The following is a 21,341-nucleotide window of genomic DNA, read 5'->3' as shown; positions in this document are numbered from 1 at the left end:
CTGCGGGTTTGAACTGCTCCAAAGTAAAACGTATAATTAAGTCTGTTGAGTTAACATACGGAAGGCCTTTCCTAACCACAGATCTCCTAATAGATGAAAGGACGCATCTATTACAAAAATATGTCATCAATCTAGGACACTTGCAAAGGCACTCTGTGAATATGGAAACAAGAGTCTTCCCCTCCCACATGGGAGGAAAATTCAGTTTCAGCTCAACTAGGGATTTAGTCTTACTAAAGAAGCGCGAGGAAGTTCTCCAGCTGAGCAGCTTTCCCCAACGTGGAAAGGACCACGCAAGGACACCTGAGCTTTCCAACAGACGTTCAACGCCAAGGGATTCACAGGTGGGTGCACCTGTGTGGAAGCAAAGCTGTTGCTTATTCTGGGAGCCCAATCCGAGGCTGGGGGAGGTGAGCGCAGGGCTATTTAAGCTTTGGCGGAGGGCAGGCTGGGTTGCTGCGCGCCTGCTCCTCCTTCTCGCCTTTCTCCTACAGCCCTGATCCCGCCTTGGCCATGAGGGAAATCGTGCTCACGCAGACAGGGCAGTGCGGGAACCAGCTCGGCGCCAAGGTTGGCAGCGGGGGCTCTGAGGGCCCAGCCCGGGCCTGCCGGGGGAACCAGGGAAGATGTTGGCAGTGGCGGGGGCGGAGTCCCTGCATTGCGGCCCTTGGGATCCCTGCCGGGGACGCGGTGGAACTAGGTGCTGGCGAGACGGCCGGGGTGGACCCCAGGGACATGGCGGCCTAGGGATGGGGGTGCGGGTGGGAGAGGGGCTGGGGCGCCCTCATGACTCAGCCCTGGTCTGTCTGGCCCCTCCCGTCTCTGGCAGTTCTGGAAGGTGATCTCTGATGAACACGCCATGGACTTCGCTGGCACCTACCACGGGGACAGCCACCTGCAGCTGGAGAGCATCAACGTGTACTACAACGAGGCCAGCGGTGAGATGCCCTCCTGGGAACGAGGCCCTCCCCCTCCTGATGCGCTCCCGCCCCACGCAGGTGGCAGGTACGTGCCCCGCGCTGTGCTCGTGGATCTGGAGCCCCGCACCATGGACTCTGTGCACTCAGGGCCCTTCGGTCAGGTCTTCAGGCCAGACAACTTCATCTTCGATGAGCTGCGGGAGAGGGCTGGGGCCAGGGCAGCTCAAAATCTAGGAGTGGCCCAAGGTCATCCTGTGGGAACTGTGGAGCCAGGGCCCCTGAACATCCTCCTGTCCTCCCAGTCGAGTCGCTCAGTCCATCTCTCCTAAACGGGCTTTGGGAGGAAGGCCCGGGTGTCTCCTCAAGGTGAGGAGCTACTGATGTAAACTCCCTGCAGGGAGCTGAGTTGGGGCCGTGGCTGCTGCCTTCCCTGAAAATGGGCAGGAGCTACCTGCAGCAAGGTCTGTTAGCCCCTCTCAGGTTTGACTCCTGACTTAATTCCTAAAGGGGAAGCTGCTGTCCTGTAACTCCGAGGGAGGGGGTTTCATTTGCTCTACCTGCAGTGAGGTCTGTTAGCACATCTCAGGTTTGACTCCTGACTTAATTCCTAACAGGGGAAGCTGCTGTCCTGTAACTCCGGGGGAGGGGGTTTCTTTTGCTCCACCTGCAGGGCGAATGGTGCTTTCACCTCACACGTGACACTTGGCCCTTTTTGCATTATGGTGGTGACCACTGATGACCGTAAACCTGGCCATCGAGTGACTGGCTGTACTGTCTTACAGGTCAGAGCGGGGCTGGATACAATTGGGCCAAGGGACACTACACAGAAGGCGCGGAGCTGATGGAGTCAGTGATGGACGTCGTCAGAAAGGAGGCTGAGAGCTGTGACTGCCTGCAGGGTTTCCAGCTGACCCACTCCCTGGGTGGGGGGACTGGGTCTGGGATGGGTACCCTTCTGCTCAGTAAGATCCGGGAGAAGTACCCAGACAGGATCATAAACACATTCAGCATCCTGCCCTCGCCCAAGGTGTCGGACACCGTGGTGGAGCCCTACAACGCCACCCTCTCAGTCCACCAGCTCATAGAAAAAGCAGATGAGACCTTCTGCATAGATAACGAAGCGCTGTATGTCATATGTTCCAGGACCCTAAAGCTGCCCGCATGCACCTATGGTGACCTGAACCACCTGGTGTCTGCGACCATGAGTGGGGTCACCACGTGCCTGCGCTTCCCAGGCCAGCTGAATGCCGACCTGCGGAAGCTGGCCGTGAATATGGTCCCGTTTCCCCGGCTGCATTTCTTCATGCCCGGCTTCGCCCCACTGACCAGCTGGGGCAGCCAGCAGTACCGGGCCTTGACCGTGGCTGAGCTCACCCGGCAGATGTTTGATGCTAAGAACATGATGGCGGCCTGCGACCTCCGTCACGGCCGCTACCTAACGGCGGCCCCATTTTCAGGGGTCGCAGCCCATGAGGGAGGGTGGATGAACAGATGTTCAACATTCAAGATAAGAACAGCAGCTACTTTGCTGACTGGCTCCCCAACAACGTAAAAACAGCCGCCTGTGACATCCCACCCCGGGGGCTGAAAATGTCGGCCACCTTCATTGGGACCAACGCAGCCATCCAGGAACTCTTCAGGCGTGTCTCAGAGCAGTTTACAGCAATGTTCAGGCGCAAGGCCTTCCTCCACTGGTACACGGGCGAGGGCATGGATGAGATGGAATTCACCAAGGCCGAGAGCAACATGAACGACCTGGTGTCTGAATATCAGCAATATCAGGATGCCACTGCCGAGGAGGAGGTGGCCTAGAACTCTCCTTTCCTAGGTAAAGGGGGGAAGCAGTGTGGATCCTTCACTGTGTTCTGACAGCCATGTGTCACTACGCAGTTGTTCGTTTGTGTCTTCACCTCTCCTGCTGCTGCATTTTAAAGCACTTTCGTAGTATACAGTTTTGCCTAACGTATTTTCACAGCATCTGGCTTCACCGCCAACTTTCCATGAGCCCTCTGGCTACTGCTGCCAGATGCGCATAGTTGTCCTGCAAGGCTGAAGCTGTCTGGGCTTATCACGTGCCCAGGAACAAGCATTCCAGTGGTTCCAGGAGGGGTCGGCATGGGCTGTGGACATGGCAGGCAGGCTTCACACGGACTTGGGGATGCCCTGGGCCTTGGGCAGCGATGTGGTGGAAAACCTGTTCCTGAAGGCAAGCCTTGGCTTATCCCGTGTGCCAAACTTCTAGGGGACCAGCGGGCCCTCTGTTTCTGGAACTTTAAAAGGGGCCAGCGACCCTTATGGACAATGTCTCCAAAGTCCCATCTCGGGATAGGAATGTGGTCACAGCTGGCTCTGAACCAGCAATGAAGGCTGGGCAAGTGGGAGCCCAGCCACTCCATCACCATGACGGCCTGGGTGTGTTTGTGTGGCCTCATGCTCTTAACGAGGTGGGCATGGGATATCTGGCAGGGATACACTGGGCAGGAATCGAGCCCAGTGTAGACTTACATGCACTGAACCCTATGTAGAAGGGGATTAGGTCCCGGGGGCCGTAGATGTGGTTGCTGGGCCTGTGACATGCACTGAACCCCATGTAGAAGGGGATTAGGTCCCGGGGGCCGTAGATGGTGGTTGCTGGGCCTGTGTGCTCAGGGCAGTCTCTCCAAAGGTGCAGATGGGGTTTCTGAGCAGGACCTGGGGAGACAGGCAGGTAGGTACTCACAAGTGCTGCTTCCCCCAGCTGGCAACCAGTGAGAAAAACGCCCGAGTGGAGGTCTGACCTGCCCCAGTCTGGAGGGCTAATGGTCTCCGGAAAGGTGGGTGATGCGTACTGTCTGCTGTCTCCTTGTCCCCACTCCAAAACTTCAGGCAAAGATAACCCAAGATTGTCAGGATGAGCCTGGTGAGTGTGGCACCTTTGGGGACAGGCCCATCAGCCTGGCAGAGTCTCCTCCCCAGGCTTCTCAGGGAGCCTGGACTGCAAAGCCTGCTTTGGGGAAGCTGTTAAATAAGAGGTGTGTGTGTGAGCTGGGTGCTGGGCAGCCTGCACGGACAGGGCTCTTCTCCCTGGCTCTTGTAGAACTTGCCCATTGTCTGTGATGACCACTTGGTAACCCCCACCCCCACCCTCACACCCACCCCCACCTCCATCACACAGATAAGATGAAGCCAGCATAGCCTGCGGGTGAGCAGATGTACAGGTTCTACCCCAGGTCCCCTGGGCATACCCACCTGCCTTTGACGTGTCCGGGAAAACAGGTGAGGCCCCTTTTTCTCTGAATGTTGGCAATAGTCTATTGCAGCCAAATGGGGAACAGGCAGGCAGGAGAGTGCCTCATCTTGAAAGAAGTGGCTCCTGGAAGCAGCTGGGAGGTGGGAGAGGTCCCCCATGCTCCCCCAACCTGTTCTTGGAGCAGGAAAAGGGGCCTCTGTGACACCCCCCTCAGTGGCTCTCCCTCTCTGAGGGAGGGCCTTGCCCAACCCAGGTGCTCTCCCATCTGAGATGGTCTTGCATGGACCTGGTTGGGTAGGTTCAGATGCAGCAACCATTGGAACCTGCCCACACCTAGTGTCCCCACTCACGTGTGGGGCTAGACGTTCCTCCCTCCCATAGTGGTACAGCCAGTGGCAGAAGGGGCAAGTCACTGCTGCAGTTCCCACCTGGGTCTGAGTGGGGGGTCAGGCTTGGTGCCCATGTATTTCCCAATTACCTGGTTCCATGTGGGGCTTCATGGACAGGAGTGGTGCTTTTCCCGGCCTCTTTTCCACATGCCAGCTACAGGCCCAGGTTTCCCAAGTTTCTGGAGTCCCTCTTCCAGCCTGGCAAGCATGGTGTGTTGTGGGGGAAGGACATCAGGCCTACAGGCAGCAGAACCTGTCTGGGTATGTTCTCTACCCCTGGAGGCCCCTGGTTGTTTACTTCTTTGGGTGAGAGTCGGCTTAGAATCTCAACATTCTTGTAGGACTCCAGAACTGTACAGACAGGGGCCCAGGAGGGAGCAGGGGCTGGGACTGGCAGCTAACCAGTGGAGTGGGGGTTGTAGGGCTCAGTTTGGTCTTGCAGGGAATTCAGAGAGGCTTGGATTTGCTGAAGCTCTAGATGAGATTGGACTGGGATATGGAAACAGCATGGAGCCGGGGCCCTTCTGCACACTGGAGTCTGAGTAGTTGCACCCTGGTGCATCCATAGGTGTTCCCCACCTGGAGCACAGCTGTGGATAGAAGCCGGGAGAGCTGTGGAGAGAAGAGGAGGAGGAGGGAGTCTCGGGGCAGCCCCAGCAGCCAGGCAGGGCCTCTGCAAGTGAGATGCAGATCCAGCCTGTTGGCCACTTAGCAGCTGCTTGGCTGGCTGCAGATCATCTGACCTCTGCTCACCAGTAAATGGGGGTTGCAGTAGCACTTACCTTCTCAGATTTCTGCAGCTTGAAGGGGCAGCAAACACCATGTGCTAAGAAAGCGCCGAACTCAGGCAAGCTTTTCCAAGAGCACCTTATCAGATTAACATCCAGCCTGTACAGGATACCATCAAATCTCCCCACCCCTCATTCCAACGGAAGAAAAGGGAGTCTCTGTCCTTGGGGAGCAAGCACAGGCCTATCTATGCAGTGGGCACATGGCCCAGGTGGGGGAAAGGCCCTTGGATACGTGCTGGTTTCACCAACCATCTGTGGGTTGGGTTTGGCCTGGACCCCTGTACCCCAGGAGGCCAGCAGCCCCCTGCATGGGAGAGGACTTGGGAAGGTGGGTGGGAGGGCTGAGCTTTGAGGGAAGCCATTATTTGGCCTCATGGGAAATGGTGCAGGTGGTTGTTGGTGGCTCAGTTTTGCAGGACCTGGGTGATGACCCAAGGAGTGAAAATTGTCTTTTTATGAGAAATTGCCAAAATTGATGCAAGCTCACGGTTGAAAAGGTGCGTAATGCTGATAGTGGGCTTCATCTGCCCCTTCCCCACAAGTAACTGGTGTTCAGAGGTGGATTTGGTTCTTTCCCAGCCTTTCCCCTTTGCATGTAGCTGTGCATGTACTTTTGCGTGTACACACACATGTTCCCTGGAGGGGTTTTATTTTTTTATTTGGGGGGGTAACTAGTGAGGCAGATCTTGTCTTTTAAGTGTGGGGTCCTCTATGGAGTGGGCATCAGGTACTTCCTAGCTAGCCCCTGCCAGCTGTTTGGCTGCCCCAGTTTCTGCCCTTCACAGACATGCTGGCCACCTGGTGTGACATTCAGTGGCCTTGTTTGCAGCTAGTATGATACAAGTGGATCAGGTACATTATAAACTGAAAAAGAACACAACATGCAGAGGGAAAGGATAAATGACCATGTGTGTCCTGCTCTGCTGAAGTCCACATCACATGACTGAGATGACATTTTTTCATCTAACATTTGGGCCCTGAGAAACGGCATCTGTTTTACTTTTTATTTATAACAGAGTTAGAAGAAATACTACCAGGATTTCTTTTCCATTATCCCCAATTCCCACTTTGCCCCCTCAGGTTTACCTACCTCAGAGAGAAAGACGAGCTCACCTGGTTAATGACAGCCTGAAATTATTTGAGCCAGGTCACTGTGTAAAGGTCAGACTGCTTCTGTCTCCTTGTGCATCACTTGCGCAGATCAGATATTTCATAGCTCCCTGTATACAGGGAGATGTGTTGCCCTCCTAGCTGCTTTCTTGGTTTGATACATGCCTGAGAGCATGTGGGAGCACTTAAGGTCTAGGCTCACGGGAGGACTGTTCTGCCGACCCCAGCTCATCTCTCCAGCTCAGCCTGCATGCATGCCTTCCTTCATCTGATTCCAGAGTAGGGATGGGAGGTCTCACATTGACCTCAAGTTTATGTGACTTTTTCCACCTCAGCTTTCCCAGACAGCCCCTGCTGTGGGACTTGTAAGGAGATTTGTGAAGTCAGTATCTACTTTTCTTGTGTGGGTGTTTATAAATTATTCCCCTGGAGGGGAATAAATGTTAGAGTTACTCCAAACCCCTAACATACAAACATGTAAGTCTGGCCCTTTTTTGGTGGTAAAATATATATAACATAAAACTTACCATTTTAACCATGTTTAAATGTACAGTTCTGTGGCATCCAGTATATTCAGTGTTATCCAACCATCTAATTAATCAAATTTATCCATATCTACAACTTTATCATCCTAAAATGAAACAACATACCCATGAAGAAGTCACTGACTAGAAGACTGATGTATTTGACTCCATAAAAATTGAAACTCTGTATGAGAGAAAAATGCCTCCAAGTCAAAAGTCAACAGACTGGGGAGATCTGCAACATACATGACAGATAAAAAGCTAATTTGGGATATATACATACATATGGATATATGTAAATATCCATTTTAAACACCATTTAAAAAATACCATCCTTTCCCCATTGAATAGTGTTGACTCCCTTGTTAAAAATCATGACCATATTTTTTGGTTCTTTATTTCTATTGCATTGGTCTTTATGTCTGCCTCTATGCTGGTACAGCATTGTTCTGGGTACTGAAGCAGTGAATAAGTTTGAAACCAGGAGGTGTTAGTCCTCTAACTTTCTTAGTTTTTAAGATTGATTTGGCTACTTGGGATTTTTTGAGATTTCATTTGAATTTTAGAATAGGTTTTTCTATTTTTGCAAATATTGGAATTTTTATAGTGATTTTATTGAATCTGTAGGTGACTATAGACAACAATGGCATCTTGACAAGGTTTTGTCTTCCAGCCCATAAACACATGATGTCTTTTCATTTATTTGTGTCATCTTTAATACTTTTCTGCCATGTTTATAGTTTTTGCTGTACAGGTTTTTCATTTCCTTGGTTAAGTGGGTTTCTAAGTATTTTATTCTTTTGATACTATCATACATGATACTGTTGTTTTGATTTCTTCAGATAGTTTATTATCATAGAAATACAACTGATTTTTGTGTATTGATTTTGTATCCTGCAGCTTTGCTGAATTTTATTTATTGAGTCTGACAGTTTATTTCACAGAAACTAAAAGACTTTTAATATATAAGTTTATGTCATCTGCAAACAGATAATTTTACTTTTTAAAAAACTGGAATATCTTTTATTCTTTTACTCATGTTTTAACTAACTGGAACCCTCAGTACTATATTAAATAGAAGTAGTAAAAGCAGGCATCCTTGTTTTTGCTCTTAGGGTAAAAGTTTTCAGTCTTTCACCATGTTAGCTGTGTTTTGTTTTTGTTTTTGTTTTTTTATATGACATTATGTTAAGATGATTTCTTTTTATAGTTTATTAAGTACATTTTATCATGAATGTGGGTTAAATTTTGACAAATGCTTTTTCTTTGATTAAAATGTGATCACATGAGGGTTTTTTCCTTTATGTTAATGTGATATTGTGCTGATTTTCATGTGTTGGAACATAATTTTATTTCAGGAGTCAATTATACTCATTCATAGTGTATAATCCTTTTAGTGTACTGCTAAGTTTGAGTCGCTGGTATTTTATGATTTTTGCATCAGCATTTGTAAGGGATGTTTGTTTGTAGTTTTCTTATGGTGCCTTTGTCTGGCTTGGTGTCGGGGTAATACTGTCCTCGTAGAATAAGTTAGAAAACATTACAACGTTTTGAAAAAGTTTGAGAAAAACTGGTGTTAATTCTGCTTTAAACGTTGGGTAGAATTCAACAGTGAAGCCATCTGGTCCAGGCTTTTCTTTGTTGCTGGGTTTTTGATTACTGATGCAATCTTCCTGCTGAATCTCCTTGCTGAATAGGTTTATTCAACTTTTCTGATTCAGTCTTAGGTTTTTTGTTTCTAGGAATTTGTTCATTTTATTTAGGTTATTCAAGGTTTTAGTGTACAATTCCTTATGGTACTCTCCTACATCCCCTTTTTACTCCAAAAATTTGTTAGTAATGTACCCATTTTATGTTTGAGTTTAGTAATTTGAGTATTCCCTTTTTTTTAGTCAGTCTAGTTAAAATTTTGTCAGTTTTGATCTTTTTCACAGAACAAACTTGGTTTTGTTGATTTTTGATATTGTTTTTCTGTTCTCTATTTCACTTATTTCCACTGCTATCTTTATCATTTTTTAAATTTTGCTACCTTTTAGTTGTCCCTCTTTTAGTAATCCCTCTTTTTCCCTCTGTTTTTAGTTCCTTAGGAGTAAAGTTGTTTCAGTATCTTATGTTTTATAATTTATAGCTATAAATTTTCCCCTTATGGTACTGTTTTTGATGTATCTCTTAAATTCTGGTATTTCATCCAGTTTTCTCTCCATCCTTTATTTGATACATGAACAAATTACACGAGGGAAGAATACCACTGTGTTTTCTTAAATACTTTTCAACTTCAGTAACTCATGCAAGGATCAAATGTGAGAGAAATAGAGAACCTTAGGATCAACTTAAGTATTAGGAAAAAAGTACTGAAAAATGAGGTGGGGTAGTTTCCAAACTGACCTGCTCAGCATCGAAAGGATTCTTGTTTCTTAAGGAAGCCATGAAGTTTTATCAGCTTAAAAGTGAGTGGTTGGTAAAATGAATTTCTTTTTCTTTTAAACTTATTTTTGAAACTTCTATTCTTGTTTGTGGATTGTGGTTTGTTAGAATAGTGATTATTTTGTTTTTGAGATGTTTCTTGTATTTTTGTTTTTATTTTTTTAAGGCAGAGTCTTGCTCTGTTGCCCAGGCTGGAGTACAGTGGCTCAATCTCAGTTCACTGCAACCTCCACCTCCCAGGTTCAAGTGATTCTCCTGCCTCAGCCTCCCGAGTAGATGGGATCACAGGCGCCCGCCACCACACCCAGCTAATTTTTGTATTTTTAGTAGAGATGAGGTTTCACCATGTTGGCCAGGCTTGTCTCAAACTCCTGACCTCAAGTGATCCACCCACCTCAGCCTCCCAAAGTGCTGGGATTACAGGTGTGAGCCACTGTGTCCAGCCTGTTTCTTGTATTTGATGATGAAAATCTGTTATTGACAGGCACCCAGCCTGTTTCTTGTATTTGATGATGAAAATCTGTTATTGACAGTAAGAGGATGGGGGCTTAGGTTAGCAACAGGGTGTTAGAAAAGCAGCAGTATAATTTTGGTTCTCAAAACAGTTGATGTCTTATTCCTTTTTTTGAACATGGGTTTTACTTAAAAAGGCCAGCCATTTTTAAACTTGATTTTATTGTCATGTTCTCATTTTAAAATTCATCTTGGGGTTTGTATGAATTGGCAGCCCTATGTGGGAAATTTCAGTTTTGCATATTTTCAGATTATTTTCATTTTTACATCAGAGATTTTGAACAGATGCTATACAAAAGTATTCATGTATTTATTCAACAAAATTTAGTGCTGGTCATGTTGCAAGCACTTAGTGAACTTCATGCTGTACGTGCCTCAGATACTTTTGTGAATGTAATGGCAACATCAAAACCTTTGCCCTTATGCACTTTATAAACCTTTAATTTCAAGGCATGTTGATGAGCGGGCATCTGCTATAACGTGCTTTCACGGTCATTTAATTCACCATTATTTGGGTATACCTTATATTAAAGCTGATTACTAAAAATTGGAAACTATTTGAACATATCTTTGTCTTGCCTTTTTCCTTAACATATGTAGATCAATGGAGTAACTGAGAATCAATTTTAGGGATAGTTATAAAAATCTTAACTTTGCAACTATTACTTTGTCCTCAATGTAATAACTGCAAAAAATAATTTACGTTTCAAAGGCTTTAATCTTTGTATTTTTTTTTTGAAAAGGAGCCTTCACCGAGATTCCTTAAAAATTCTTGCTCTTACAGTAGAGGCTTATAGGCTCATGGATATGGTCCTCTAATGGATCTGTACCACTTCAGTTCTCTAATTGTCGCCCTCCTGTGGTGAAAATTAAAGCTTATTTTCATTTCATGTCTAGGATGTAGTATGTTCCTGTTGGGAAAAGATGATGTTGCTGAGAAATAAGTGCCTTCAGTATCACTGTGTGTCACTTAATAAATATGACTAATATATACTTTTACCAATTGCTACAACTTGATGCTTAAACAGCTATCTTTAAATTATACTTTTTCTTTGGTTAAAGTAATTATAATACACATTAATTATTTTTACCTAATTTTCTTATGTAGACTGCCATTCTTAGAACTAAAACTTTCAGATGTTCATATTACAAGTACAATTATTATTTATTTTTATTATTAATGTCATCTTTTTTTCTGTAGCCAAATGTAATCAACTCCCTTCCTTTCACTTCCTTTTTTGAATCAGAATATTACACTTATACAAGCAAGAGCAACAGGTCTATATCCAGATCACTGCAGTGCTTAGAAGATACAACAGAAGATACAACTGCAGTGCTTAGAAGATACAACAAATTAGGAAATCCAAATTTCCAGGAAGTCTCTGCACACACCTCTAGTACAAAAGATGCTTCAGAGACTAGAGGGTCAGAGGGCAAAGAGAAGAAATATTCAACTCCCAGCTCAGGTCAAAAGGGAAGAAAGACTGGTGTTGAAAGAAATCCAAGAATGACTGTGTCTGCAACTCACCCCTTTCTGTAAAGTATTCATGGTGTTTTAGTTAAAATGTTTGTTCTTATGATGGTCAATAATATTAATAGTTATGCTTTGTAAAATAATTTATTCTTATAATTAATGGATCATTCTAAATTATTATATGTTTAGTTGCTGTAGTAAGATGACATCAAAGATTTGCTGCCTGTTAAATGTTTCTTGGATCTTTGCTTTATTTTTATATTATGATCTGTGCTTCCAAAGTTGAGGGGTAATTTTATTGTTTATACAAATGTAGAATAAAGCTTAAGTTTGGGGAGAAAAATAAAAGCTAGTGTTTTCCTTTCAGCTTTATAGAACAGTCATTTCTATAAATGTTTTTTATGTAGCTTTCCTAGTTCCACATTTAAAAAGATAAATATGGGGATCTACACAGATCTCAGTAAATAATAGTTGTTGATTAATAATGCACTTATTATAAAGCTTGAAGCAGAATTTTGCTCAGCCTACATATCTTTTATGGTCAGGCTACTATAATTATGTAATACCCAGTTAAATTTCAATTTCAGATAAACAAGGAATAATGTTTTAGTATAAGTATATCCCAAATATTGCATGGGATATATTTACACTGAAAAAAGTATTTGTTTATCTGAAATTCAAAATTAACTGGGCATGCTATATTTTCTGTGGCAACCCTGTTTTATGGAGAACAGAGTAAGTCAGCTAAATTTTAGAATACTTAACCTGGTGTTCTAGGTCTTTCCTTTTTGTAATTATTATTATTTGGAGTCAGGGTTGTGCTCCATCACCCAGGCTGGAGTACAGTGGCACAATCAGTGCCCTGCAGCCTTGAGCTTCTGGGCTCAAGTGATTCTGGCACCTCTGCCTTTGCCTCCCAAGTAGCTAGTACCACAGGTATGTGGGCCAGGCTAATTTTTTTTTTCTCATAGAGACAGTGTCTCAGGCTGGTCTGGAAGTCCTGGGCTCAAGCAATACTCCCACCTCTGCCTTCACCTCCCAAATAGCTGAGACCACAGGCACACACCACCACCATAACCAGCTTATTTTTTTATCAGGTTGGTGCAAGAGTAATTGTGGGTTTTGCCATTGAAAGTAATGGCAAAACCCGCAATTACTTTTTGCACCACCCTAATTTTTTGTGGAGACAGGGTCTTGCCCTGTTGTCTAGGCTGGTTTCCAACTCCTGGGCTTGAGTGACCCTCCTGCCTTGGCCTCTAAAAGTTCTGGGATTACAGATGGGAGCCACTGTACCAAGCTACTTTGTATAATTTTTAACATAAACATAAATGTTTTGAGAAATAGAAATGTTAAAACCCTTGGAGGAAAATGTAAAGTATACAATAGAAAAAAAATTTAAAAAAATTATCAATTTTCAGAGGAACAAAAAATATCCACTTTTTACAATCTTCAGGATTCAATCTCGTTATATCAAACATAAAAAGAAACATATTCAAGGAAAAAGGCAATCAATCGAGACTGACCTCGAGATGACCCAGATGTTGGAATTAGTGTGGATTTTTAAAGTAGTTATTATAATTCATACTAAAATCAAAACCCCAAAAACTCTTATAATAAATGGATAGGAAATCACAGCAGAGAAGAAGAAACTACAGTAATAACAAAGGCTCACGTGGAAATTCTAGAAGTGAAAAAGTTTTCAAAATTAATAATCAGTCGTGTTCAGGAGCAGCTTGGAGGTGGTAAAGAGTCAATGAACCTTAAAATACAATTGAAATGATTCAATCTGAAAAATGTGAGCAGTCATAGGTTGGGGTGAGGGAGCTTTTCCTTTGGTTAGTGCTTTTAGGTAATCTTGGTTTTGATAAGATTACTAGACTGATCTGTCAGGGGCATGCTAAGCCAGAGTTTATCTTGGTTTCAGTAGTGCTTTAAACAAAACTCATGATAACCTTGTGTTCAAGATAGAAGAAGAATGGACCAGATGACAATATTTAGATGCAGTTATTCTTAATCTCCGTTGCTCTCCCAGTGGTCTAGCTGGGGTTTGTATAAAGTGGAATGGGAGGAACAGGGAAGGAGTCCCCACCTACCCTCTCCCCTTGTCCACTTGTCCTCCTTCACTAGTGGATAAAGTCCACGGGAACAGGCAAGTTATTTTAAATCTGTATCTTCTGTTGTCAAGATCTGTAATCAGTTCTGCTCGCTGGACTGGGGACAGGAACCGAGGGAACATGAGGGTGAACGAGGTGACATGGAGTCCAGGAACACACTGTGCCTACATGCAGAATGTTTGTGCCAGGAAAGCCAGTCAGCAGGCAGATGTTCTCAGATACCAAGCTAGTGTTGGGAAGCAAGATTCAGTCTCTTGAAGGCGGTGTTCCTCAATGTGTGGTTTGTACCACTTGCTTCAGAATGACCTGGAGTACCTGTTAAAATGCAAATTTTCAGCCCAATGCTAGACCTCCTAAGCCTGCATCTCTACGGATGGGTCTCAGTAGTTGATGTTGGAAACGTGCAGGTCCCTAGGAGATGCTTATGCATATAAATTTGAACTGTTGTGTTTAAGGGTTAGGGAGCTGGCAAAAGCAAGGAATAGACTAAGCCCTTGGGTAGGAAGGCTTCACAACCTTGGCACTGTTAGCATTCTGGGCAGAAGAGGATTCTGCCACATGCTTCACACCATCCCTAGCCTCTACCCTCTAATACCATATCCCAGTTGTGAAAACCAAAAATGTCCCCTGGGAGGCAAAATAGTCACCAGTTGGGAACCAAAACCACTGCTTTGTATCAGAGTAGTTAACTTTGTTCCTAATCCAAGGATCAGAACACACGATGAGAGAAAGTCTAGCTATTGGAACTGGAGTGCCAAGTTGGAGCTAGACCTACAACAAAAGCACCAAAAGCTCCTTTATAGGGCTGATACTGTGCCTCAGCTACTTAGCTTGTACAGATGCCATGTAACTCTAGATTTGGTGACAGAAGGAATTTAAAGTCTAGAACAAGTTAGAGTCTCTCAGGTTAGGCCAGCACACAACGTGGACTTTTGACAACATCCAGATGCTTGAACCAACCTCAGTCCTGAGGCAGAATTTCCCATGGCATCTGATACACAGCCTGGATTTGAAACACTCACTGGGATTAGATGCCATGGGAATATTGTGTTTAGGAAGTCTGAAAGAGACAGGCTTCAACAAAGCAGACGTATGCAAAACGTAGCATCTTAACTTTTTTTTTTAACAGAAATGTTCATAGCACCTTTATTTGTAATAGCCTAGAACTAGAAACAACCCAGATATCCTTCAACGACTGAATGGTTAAACAAACTGTTCTATATCACCACTATGGAATATATTTTTTTTTAATTGTACTTTAAGTTTTAGGGTACATGGGAACAACGTGCAGGTTTGTTACTTATGTATACCTATGCCATGTTGGTGTGCTGCACTCATTAACTCTTCATTTAACATTAGGTATATCTCCTAACACTATCCCTCCCCACTCCCCTGACCCCAAAACAGGCCCTGGTATGTGATGTTCCCCTTCCTGTGTCCATGTGTTCTCATTGTTCAATTCCCACCTATGAGTGAGAACATGCTGTGTTTGGTTTTTTGTCCTTGTGATAGTTGGCTGAGAATGATGGTTTCCAGCTTCATCCATGTCCCTACAAACGACATGAACTCATCATTTTTCATGGCTGCATAGTATTCCATGGTGTATATGTGCCACATTTTCTTAATCCAGTCAGTCATTTTTGGACATTTGGGTTGGTTCCAAGTGTTTGCTATTGTGAATAGTGCCACAATAAACATACGTGTGCATGTGTCTTTATAGCAGCATGTTTTATAATCCTTTGGGTATATACCCAGTAATGGGATGGCTGGGTCAAATGCTATTTCTAGTTCTAGATCCCTGAGGAACTGCCACACAGACTTCCACAATGATTGAACTAGTTTACAGTCCCAACAACAGTGTAAAAGTGTTCCTCTTTCTCCACATCCTCTCCAGCACCTGTTGTTTCCTGACTTTTTAATGACTGCCATTCTAACTGGTGTGAGATGGTATCTAACTGTGGTTTTGATTTGCATTTCTCTGATGGCCAGTGATGATGAGCATTTTTTCATGTGTCTGTTGGCTGCATAAATGCCTGCTTTTGAGAAGTGTCTGTTCATATCCTTCACCCACTTTTTGATGGGGTTGTTTTTTTTTCTTGTAAATTTGTTTGAGTTCATTGTAGATTCTGGATATTAGCCCTTTGCCAGATGAGTAGATTGCAAAAATTTTCTCCCATTTTTAGGTTGCCTGTTCACTCTGACAGTGGTTTCTTTTGCTTTGCAGAAGCTCTTTAGTTTAATTAGATCCCATTTGTCAATTTTGGTTTTTGTTGCCATTGCTTTTGGTGTTTTAGACATGAAGTCCTTTCCTATGCCTATGTCCTGAATGGTAATGCCTATTTTTTCTTCTAGGGTTTTTATGGCTTTAGGTCTAACGTTTAAGTCTTTAATCCATCTTGAATTAATTTTTGTATAAAGTGTAAGGAAGGGACCCAGTTTCAGCTTTCTATGTATGGCTAGCCAGTTTTCCCAACACCATTTGTTAAGTAAGGAATCCTTTCTCCATTGCTTGTTTTTGTCAAGTTTGTCAAAGATCAGATGGTTGTAGACATGTGGCATTATTTCCGAGGGTTCTGTTCTGTTTCATTGGTCTATATCTCTGTTTTGGTACCAATACCATGCTGTTTTGGTTACTGTAGCCTTGCAGTATAGTTCGAAGTCAGGTAGCATGATGCCTCCAGCTTTGTTCTTTTGGCTTAGGGTTGACTTGGCGATGCGGGCTCTTTTTTGGTTCCATATGAACTTTAAAGTAGTTTTTTCCAATTCTGAGAAGAAAGTCATTGGTAGCTTGATGGGGATGGCATTGAATCTATAAGTTACCTTGGGCAGTATGGCCATTTTCACAATGTTGATTCTTCCTACCCATGAGCATGGAATGTTCTTCCATTCATTTGTATCCCCTTTTATTTCATTGAGCAGTGATTTGTAGTTCTACCTGAAGAGGTCCTTCATGTCCCTTGTAAATTGGAGTCCTAGGTATTTTATTCTCTTTGAAGCAATTGTGAATGGGAGTTCACTCATCATTTGGCTCTCTGTTGGTCTGTTATTGGTGTATAAGAACGCTTGTGATTTTTGCACATTGATTTTGTATCTTGAGACTTTGCTGAAGTTGCTTATCAGCTTAAGGAGATTTTGGGCTGAGACAATGGGGTTTTCTAGATATACAATCATGTCATCTACAAACAGGGACAATTTGACTTCCTCTTTTCCTAATTGAATACCCTTTATTTCCTTCTCCTGCCTGATTGCCCTGGCCAGAATTTCCAACACTATGTGGAATAGGAGTGGTGAGAGAGGGCATGCCTGTCTTGTGCCAGTTTTCAAAGGGAATGCTTCCAGTTATTGCCCATTCAGTATGATATTGGCTGTGGGTTTGTCATAGATAGCTCTTACTATTTTGAGATATGTCCCATCAATACCGAATTTATTAAGAGTTTTTAGCATGAAGGGTTGTTGAATTTTGTCAAAGGCCTTTTCTGCATCTATTGAGATAATCATGTGGTTTTTGTCTTTGGTTCTGTTTATATGCTGGATTATGTTTTTTGATTTGCATATGTTGAGCCAGTCTTGCATCCCAGAGATGAAGCCCACTTGATCATGGTGGATAAGCTTTTTGATGTGCTGCTGGATTTGGTTTGCCAGTATTTTATTGAGGATTTTTGCATCGATGTTTATCAGGGATATTGGTCTAAAATTCTCTTTTTTTGTTGTGTCTCTGCCAGGCTTTGGTGTCAGGATAATGCTGGCCTCATAAAATGAGTTAGGGAGGATTCCCTCTTTTTCTATTGATTGGAATAGTTTCGGAAGGAATAGTACCAGCTCCTCCTTGTACCTCTGGTAGAATTAGGCTGTGAATCCATCTGGTCCTGGACTTTTTTTGGTTGGTAAGCTATTAACTATTACCTCAATTTCAGAGCCTGTTATTGGTCTATTCAGAGAGTCAACTTCTTGGTGGTTTAGTCTTGGGAGGGTGTATGTGTCGAATAATTTATCCATTTCTTCTAGATTTTCTAGTTTATTTGCGCAGAGGTGTTTATAGTATTCTCTGATGGTAGTTTGTATTTCTCTGGGATCAGGGGTGATATCCCCTTTATCATTTTTTATTGTGTCTATTTGATACTTCTCTCTTTCCTTCATTAGACTTGGTAGCGGTCTATCAATTTTGTTGATCTTTCAAAATACCAGCTCCTGGATTCATTGATTTTTTTGAAGGGTTTTTTGTGTCTATTTCCTTCAGTTCTGCTCTGATCTGAGTTATTTCTTCCTTCTGCTATCTTTTGTATCTGTTTGCTCTTGCTTCTCTAGTTCTTTTAATTGTGATGTTAGGGTGTCAATTTTAGATCTTTCCTGCTTTCTCTTGTGGGCATTTAGTGCTATAAATTTCCCTCTACACACTGCTTTGAATGTGTTCCAGAGATTCTGGTATGTTGTGTCTTTGTTCTCATTGGTTTCAAAGAACATCTTTATTTCTGCCTTCATTTCGTTATGTACCCAGTAGTCATTCAGGGGCAGGTTGTTCAGTTTCCATGTAGTGGAGCAGTTTTGAGTGAGTTTCTTAATCTTGAGTTCTAGTTTGATTGCACTGTGGTCTGAGAGACAGTTTGTTATAACTTCTGTTCTTTTCCATTTGCTGAGGAGTGCTTTACTTCCAAGTATGTGGTCAATTTTGGAATAGGTGTGGTGTGGTGCTGAAAAGAATGTATATTCTGTTGATTTGGGGTGGAGAGTTCTGTAGATGTCTACTACGTCTGCTTGGTGCAGAGCTGAGTTAAATTCCTGGATATCCTTGTGAAATTTCTGTCATGTTGAGTTGATCTAATGTTGACAGTGGGGTGTTAAAGTCACCCATTATTATTGTGTGGGAGTCTAAGTCTCTTTGTAGGTCTCTAAGAACTTGCTTTATGAATCTGGGTGCTCCTGTATTGGGTGCATATATATTTAGGATAGTTAGTTCTTGTTGAATTGATCCCTTTACCATTATGTAATGGCCTTCTTTGTCTCTTTTGATCTTTATTGGTTTAAAGTCTGTTTTATCAGAGACTAGGATTGCAACCCCTGCCTTTTTTTTTCATTTGCTTGGTAGATCTTCCTTCATCCCTTTATTTTGAGCCTATGTGTGTCTCTGCATGTGAGATGGGTTTCCTGAGTACAGCACACTGATGGGTCTTGACTCTTTATCCAATTTGCCAGTCTCTGTCTTTTAATTGGAGCATTTAGCCCATTTACATTTAAGGTTAATATTGTTATGTGTGAATTTGATCCTGTCATTATGATGTTAGCTGGTTATTTTGCTCATTAGTTGATGCAGTTTCTTTCTAGCCTTGATGGTCTTTACAATTTGGCATGTTTTTGCATTGGCTTGTACCCGTTGTTCCTTTCCATATTTAGTGCTTCCTTCAGGAGCCTCTGTTAGGGCAGGCCTGTTGGTGACAAAATCTCTCAGCATTTGCTTGTCTGTAGATTTTATTTCTCCTTCACTGATGAAGCTTAGTTTGACTGGATATGAAATTCTGGGTTGAAAATTCTTTTCTTTAAGAATGTTAAATATTGGCCCCCACTCTCTTCTGGCTTGTAGAGTTTCTGCCGAGAGATCCTGTTAGTCTGATGGGCTTCCCTTTGTGGGTAACCCAACCTTTTTCTCTGGCTTCCCTTAACATTTTTTCCTTCATTTCAACTTTGGTGAATCTGACAATTATGTGTCTTGGAGTTGCTCTTTTCAAGTACTATCTTTGTGGCGTTCTCTGTATTTCCTGAATTTAAATATTGGCCTGCCTTGCTAGATTGGGGAAGTTCTCCTGGATAATATCCTGCACAGTGTTTTCCAACTTGGTTCCATTCTCCATCACTTTCAGGTACACCAATCAGACGTAGATTTGGTCTTTTCACATAGTCCCATATTTCTTGGAGGCTTTGTTCATTTCTTTTTATTCTTTTTTCTCTAAACTTCTCACTTCATTTCATTCATCTTCCATGACTGATACCCTTTCTTCCAGTTTTTCTTCCAGTTGATCAAATCGGCTACTAAGGCTTGTGCATTCATCACGTATTTCTCATGCCGTGGTTTTCAGCTCCATCAGGTCCTTTAAGGACTTCTCTGCATTGGTTATTCTAGTTATCCATTCATCTAATTTTTTTTCAAAGCTTTTAACTTCTTTGACATTGGTTTGAATTTCCTCCTGTAGCTCAGTAGCTTGATCGTCTGAAGCCGCTTTCTCTCGTCAGTCATTCTGCATCCAGCTTTGTTCCATTGCTGGTGAGGAGCTGTGTTCCTTTGGAGGAGGAGAGGTGCTCTGATTTTTAGAGTTTCCAGTTTTTCCGCTCTGTTTTTTCCCCATCTTTGTGGTTTTATTTACCTTTGGTCTTTGATGATGGTGATGTAGAGATGGAGTTTTGGTGTGAATGTCCTGTTTGTTTTCCTTCTAACAGTCAGGACTCTCAGCTGCAGGTCTGTTGGAGTTTACTGGAGGTCCACTCCAGACCGTTTGCCCAGGTATCAGCAGTGGAGGCTGCAGAACAACAGATATTGGTGAACAGCAAATGCTGCTGCTTGATCATTCCTCTGGAAGTTTTGTCTCAGAGGAGTACCAGGCCATGTGAGGTGTCAGTCTTCCCCTACTGGGGGGTGCCTCCCAGTTAGGCTACTCAGGGGTCAGGGACCCACTTGAGGAGGCAGTCTGTCCATTCTTACATCTCCAGCTCCGAGCTGGGAGAACCACTACTCTCTTCAAAGCTGTCAGACAGGGACATTTAAGTCTGTAGAGTTTTCTGCTGCCTGTTGTTTGGCTATGCCCTGCCCCCAGAGGTGGAGTCTACAGAGGCAGGCAAGCCTCCTCGAGCTGCGGTGCGCTCCACCCAGTTCGAGCTTCCTGGTCACTTTGTTTACCTACTCAAGCCTCGGCAATGGCGGGCGCCCCTCTCTCAGCCTCGCTGCCACCTTGCAGTTTGATCTCAGACTGCTGTGCTAGCAATGAGTGAGGCTCCTTGGGTGTAGGACCCTCCTAGCCAGGCGCAGGATGTAATCTCCTGTTTTGGGGTCAGGGGAGTGGGGAGGGATAGTGTTAGGAGATATACCTTAGCCGTTTGCTAAGACTGTTGGAAAAGTGCAGTATTAGGGTGGGAGTGACCCAATTTTCCAGGTGCCATCCATCACCCCTTTGACTAGGAAAGGGAATTCCCTGACCCCTTGTTCTTCCCGGATGAGGCGATGCCTCGCCCTGCTTCGGCTTATGCTCGGTGCGCTGTACCCACTGTCCTGCACCCACTGTCTGACACTCCCCAGTGAGATGAACCCGGTACCTCAGTTGGAAATGCAGAAATCACCCATCTTCTGCGTCGCTCACGCTGGGAGCTGTAGACTGGAGCTGTTCCTATTCCCTTATCAGCTTCCATTCCAGCCCACAAGGACAAAGGTGTCACATACATATCCACTGTGGCTAACCTGTCCTCAGCAGGGGGTTTCCCCAGTACTACTCTCCCCTCTGTTCTGAGCCTACTTGCTTCTTTGTAATGTTTCCACTTTCTGTCCCACTCCCTAATAGATGATTTGTCCTCTCTGCCCAGCCCCCTAGTTCTGATATTTGGATTGTCTGTGATCTGGGTAGTACTTTGGAGGTAGAACCAAAGCCTTGTTGATTGATTGGATTGGGAGTTTCTAACTAACTTTTATTAAAGGCACGGATTAAGCATCTATTATATAAAGTAAAGTAAGATTATGATCCAATAAGGCAGATTCCACAAGTAGCACAGGAAGAATTGGTTTCTAGTACACTTCATGCTTCAGGACAGGAAATCCAGAAAAAATTCTGTGGTACGTTAAATGTGTACTGTAAGTTTCATTTCCATGTGAAAACTGT

At 43.8% G+C, this 21,341-nt stretch overlaps 1 pseudogene; it reads left to right on the top strand.

The window, feature by feature from the left end:
- Window positions 1–513: 513 nt before the first annotated feature.
- Window positions 514–2,686, top strand: LOC134760963 (tubulin beta-8 chain-like; annotated as a pseudogene).
- The last annotated feature ends 18,655 nt before the right edge of the window (window positions 2,687–21,341 follow it).

The sequence above is a fragment of the Pongo abelii genome, chromosome Y (assembly GCF_028885655.2).
Source record: "Pongo abelii isolate AG06213 chromosome Y, NHGRI_mPonAbe1-v2.0_pri, whole genome shotgun sequence".
NCBI lineage: Eukaryota > Metazoa > Chordata > Mammalia > Primates > Hominidae > Pongo > Pongo abelii.
The sequence above is the reverse complement of the archived record's forward strand: the minus strand, read 5'-3'. Positions and strand labels throughout refer to the sequence as shown.